Source organism: Pseudophryne corroboree (assembly GCF_028390025.1).
Source record: "Pseudophryne corroboree isolate aPseCor3 chromosome 3 unlocalized genomic scaffold, aPseCor3.hap2 SUPER_3_unloc_43, whole genome shotgun sequence".
Taxonomy (NCBI): Eukaryota; Metazoa; Chordata; class Amphibia; order Anura; family Myobatrachidae; genus Pseudophryne; species Pseudophryne corroboree.
The window spans coordinates 1103493-1109287 of record NW_026967534.1 but is presented as its reverse complement, the minus strand read 5'-3'; positions in this window follow the sequence as shown (position 1 = coordinate 1109287).

Genomic DNA, 5795 nt, shown 5'->3' with positions numbered 1-5795 from the left:
GTGAGAGCAGGAGACACCTCGTCACAAGGACACATATGTGAGAGCAGGAGACACCTGGTCACAAGGATGTGGTTATGTGAGAGCAGGAGACACCTCGTCACAAGGATGTGGTTATGTGAGAGCAGGAGACACCTCGTCACAAGGATGTGGTTATGTGAGAGCAGGAGACACCTCGTCACAACGACACATATGTGAGAGCAGGAGACACCTGGTCACAAGGATGTGGTTATGTGAGAGCAGGAGACACCTCGTCACAAGGATGTGGTTATGTGAGAGCAGGAGACACCTCGTCACAAGGATGTGGTTATGTGAGAGCAGGAGACACCTCGTCACAAGGATGTGGTTATGTGAGAGCAGGAGACACCTCGTCACACGGATGTGGTTATGTGAGAGCAGGAGACACCTCGTCACAAGGACACATATGTGAGAGCAGGAGACACCTCGTCACAAGGATGTGGTTATGTGAGAGCAGGAGACACCTCGTCACAAGTATGCGGTTATGTCAGAGCAGGAGACACCTCGTCACAAGGACACATATGTGAGAGCAGGAGACACCTCGTCACAAGGATGTGGTTATGTGAGAGCAGGAGACACCTCGTCACAAGGATGTGGTTATGTGAGAGCAGGAGACACCTCGTCACAAGGACACATATGTGAGAGCAGGAGACACCTCGTCACAAGGATGTGGTTATGTGAGAGCAGGAGACACCTCGGTCACAAGGATGTGGTTATGTGAGAGCAGGAGACACCTCGTCACAAGGATGTGGTTATGTGAGAGCAGGAGACACCTCGTCACAAGGACACATATGTGAGAGCAGGAGACACCTCGTCACAAGGATGTGGTTATGTGAGAGCAGGAGACACCTCGTCACAAGGATGTGGTTATGTGAGAGCAGGAGACACCTCGTCACAAGGACACATATGTGAGAGCAGGAGACACCTCGGTCACAAGGATGTGGTTATGTGAGAGCAGGAGACACCTCGTCACAAGGACACATATGTGAGAGCAGGAGACACCTCGTCACAAGGATGTGGTTATGTGAGAGCAGGAGACACCTCGTCACAAGGATTTGGTTATGTGAGAGCAGGAGACACCTCGTCACAAGGACACATATGTGAGAGCAGGAGACACCTCGTCACAAGGATGTGGTTATGTGAGAGCAGGAGACACCTCGTCACAAGGATGTAGTTATGTGAGAGCAGGAGACACCTCGTCACAAGGACACATATGTGAGAGCAGGAGACACCTCGTCACAAGGATGTGGTTATGTGAGAGCAGGAGACACCTCGTCACAAGGATGTGGTTATGTGAGAGCAGGAGACACCTCGTCACAAGGACACATATGTGAGAGCAGGAGACACCTCGTCACAAGGATGTGGTTATGTGAGAGCAGGAGACACCTCGTCACAAGGACACATATGTGAGAGCAGGAGACACCTCGTCACAAGGATGTGGTTATGTGAGAGCAGGAGACACCTCGTCACAAGGACACATATGTGAGAGCAGGAGACACCTCGTCACAAGGATGTGGTTATGTGAGAGCAGGAGACACCTCGTCACAAGGACACATATGTGAGAGCAGGAGACACCTCGTCACAAGGATGTGGTTATGTGAGAGCAGGAGACACCTCGTCACAAGGATGTGGTTATGTGAGAGCAGGAGACACCTCGTCACAAGGATGTGGTTATGTGAGAGCAGGAGACACCTCGTCACAAGGATGTGGTTATGTGAGAGCAGGAGACACCTCGTCACAAGGACACATATGTGAGAGCAGGAGACACCTCGTCACAAGGATGTGGTTATGTGAGAGCAGGAGACACCTCGTCACAAGGACACATATGTGAGAGCAGGAGACACCTCGTCACAAGGATGTGGTTATGTGAGAGCAGGAGACACCTCGTCACAAGGATGTGGTTATGTGAGAGCAGGAGACACCTCGTCACAAGGATGTGGTTATGTGAGAGCAGGAGACACCTCGTCACAAGGATGTGGTTATGTGAGAGCAGGAGACACCTCGTCACAAGGATGTGGTTATGTGAGAGCAGGAGACACCTCGTCACAAGGATGTGGTTATGTGAGAGCAGGAGACACCTCGTCACAAGGATGTGGTTATGTGAGAGCAGGAGACACCTCGTCACAAGGATGTGGTTATGTGAGAGCAGGAGACACCTCGTCACAAGGACACATATGTGAGAGCAGGAGACACCTCGTCACAAGGATGTGGTTATGTGAGAGCAGGAGACACCTCGTCACAAGGACAATATGTGAGAGCAGGAGACACCTCGTCACAAGGATGCAGGTTATGTGAGAGCAGGAGACACCTCGTCACAAGGATGTGGTTATGTGAGAGCAGGAGACACCTCGTCACAAGGATGTGGTTATGTGAGAGCAGGAGACACCTCGTCACAAGGACTGATATGTGAGAGCAGGAGACACCTCGTCACAAGGATGTGGTTATGTGAGAGCAGGAGACACCTCGTCACAAGGATGTGGTTATGTGAGAGCAGGAGACACCTCGTCACAAGGATGTGGTTATGTGAGAGCAGGAGACACCTCGTCACAAGGATGTGGTTATGTGAGAGCAGGAGACACCTCGTCACAAGGACACATATGTGAGAGCAGGAGACACCTCGTCACAAGGATGTGGTTATGTGAGAGCAGGAGACACCTCGTCACAAGGACACATATGTGAGAGCAGGAGACACCTCGTCACAAGGATGTGGTTATGTGAGAGCAGGAGACACCTCGTCACAAGGATGTGGTTATGTGAGAGCAGGAGACAGCCTCGTCACAAGGATGTGGTTATGTGAGAGCAGGAGACACCTCGTCACAAGGATGTGGTTATGTGAGAGCAGGAGACACCTGGTCACAAGGATGTGGTTATGTGAGAGCAGGAGACACCTCGTCACAAGGACGTGGTTATGTGAGAGCAGGAGACACCTCGTCACAAGGACACATATGTGAGAGCAGGAGACACCTCGTCACAAGGATGTGGTTATGTGAGAGCAGGAGACACCTGGTCACAAGGATGTGGTTATGTGAGAGCAGGAGACACCTCGTCACAAGGATGTGGTTATGTGAGAGCAGGAGACACCTCGTCACAAGGACACATATGTGAGAGCAGGAGACACCTCGTCACAAGGATGTGGTTATGTGAGAGCAGGAGACACCTCGTCACAAGGATGTGGTTATGTGAGAGCAGGAGACACCTCGTCACAAGGACACATATGTGAGAGCAGGAGACACCTCGTCACAAGGATGTGGTTATGTGAGAGCAGGAGACACCTCGTCACAAGGATGTGGTTATGTGAGAGCAGGAGACACCTCGTCACAAGGATGTGGTTATGTGAGAGCAGGAGACACCTCGTCACAAGGATGTGGTTATGTGAGAGCAGGAGACACCTCGTCACAAGGATGTGGTTATGTGAGAGCAGGAGACACCTCGTCACAAGGACACATATGTGAGAGCAGGAGACACCTGGTCACAAGGATGTGGTTATGTGAGAGCAGGAGACACCTCGTCACAAGGATGTGGTTATGTGAGAGCAGGAGACACCTCGTCACAAGGATGTGGTTATGTGAGAGCAGGAGACACCTCGTCACAACGACACTATGTGAGAGCAGGAGACACCTGGTCACAAGGATGTGGTTATGTGAGAGCAGGAGACACCTCGTCACAAGGATGTGGTTATGTGAGAGCAGGAGACACCTCGTCACAAGGATGTGGTTATGTGAGAGCAGGAGACACCTCGTCACAAGGATGTGGTTATGTGAGAGCAGGAGACACCTCGTCACAAGGATGTGGTTATGTGAGAGCAGGAGACACCTCGTCACAAGGACACATATGTGAGAGCAGGAGACACCTCGTCACAAGGATGTGGTTATGTGAGAGCAGGAGACACCTCGTCACAAGTATGCGGTTATGTCAGAGCAGGAGACACCTCGTCACAAGGACACATATGTGAGAGCAGGAGACACCTCGTCACAAGGATGTGGTTATGTGAGAGCAGGAGACACCACGTCACAAGGATGTGGTTATGTGAGAGCAGGAGACACCTCGTCACAAGGATGTGGTTATGTGAGAGCAGGAGACACCTCGTCACAAGGATGTGGTTATGTGAGAGCAGGAGACACCTCGTCACAAGGATGTGGTTATGTGAGAGCAGGAGACACCTCGTCACAAGGACACATATGTGAGAGCAGGAGACACCTCGTCACAAGGATGTGGTTATGTGAGAGCAGGAGACACCTCGTCACAAGGATGTGGTTATGTGAGAGCAGGAGACACCTCGTCACACAGACACATATGTGAGAGCAGGAGACACCTCGTCACAAGGATGTGGTTATGTGAGAGCAGGAGACACCTCGTCACAAGGATGTGGTTATGTGAGAGCAGGAGACACCTCATCACAAGGACACATATGTGAGAGCAGGAGACACCTCGTCACAAGGATGTGGTTATGTGAGAGCAGGAGACACCTCGTCACAAGGACACATATGTGAGAGCAGGAGACACCTCGTCACAAGGATGTGGTTATGTGAGAGCAGGAGACACCTCGTCACAAGGATGTGGTTATGTGAGAGCAGGAGACACCTCGTCACAAGGATGTGGTTATGTGAGAGCAGGAGACACCTCGTCACAAGGATGTGGTTATGTGAGAGCAGGAGACACCTCGTCACAAGGACACATATGTGAGAGCAGGAGACACCTCGTCACAAGGATGTGGTTATGTGAGAGCAGGAGACACCTCGTCACAAGGACACATATGTGAGAGCAGGAGACACCTCGTCACAAGGATGTGGTTATGTGAGAGCAGGAGACACCTCGTCACAAGGATGTGGTTATGTGAGAGCAGGAGACACCTCGTCACAAGGATGTGGTTATGTGAGAGCAGGAGACACCTCGTCACAAGGATGTGGTTATTGAGAGCAGGAGACACCTCGGTCACAAGGATGTGGTTATGTGAGAGCAGGAGACACCTCGTCACAAGGACGTGGTTATGTGAGAGCAGGAGACACCTCATCACAAGGACACATATGTGAGAGCAGGAGACACCTCGTCACAAGGATGTGGTTATGTGAGAGCAGGAGACACCTCGTCACAAGGATGTGGTTATGTGAGAGCAGGAGACACCTCGTCACAAGGATGTGGTTATGTGAGAGCAGGAGACACCTCGTCACAAGGACACATATGTGAGAGCAGGAGACACCTCGTCACAAGGATGTGGTTATGTGAGAGCAGGAGACACCTCGTCACAAGGACACATATGTGAGAGCAGGAGACACCTCGTCACAAGGATGTGGTTATGTGAGAGCAGGAGACACCTCGTCACAAGGATGTGGTTATGTGAGAGCAGGAGACACCTCGTCACAAGGATGTGGTTATGTGAGAGCAGGAGACACCTCGTCACAAGGACACATATGTGAGAGCAGGAGACACCTCGTCACAAGGATGTGGTTATGTGAGAGCAGGAGACACCTCGTCACAAGGATGTGGTTATGTGAGAGCAGGAGACACCTCGTCACAAGGATGTGGTTATGTGAGAGCAGGAGACACCTCGTCACAAGGACACATATGTGAGAGCAGGAGACACCTCGTCACAAGGATGTGGTTATGTGAGAGCAGGAGACACCTCGTCACAAGGATGTGGTTATGTGAGAGCAGGAGACACCTCGTCACAAGGATGTGGTTATGTGAGAGCAGGAGACACCTCGGTCACAAGGATGTGGTTATGTGAGAGCAGGAGACACCTCGTCACAAGGACACATATGTGAGAGCAGGAGACACCTCGT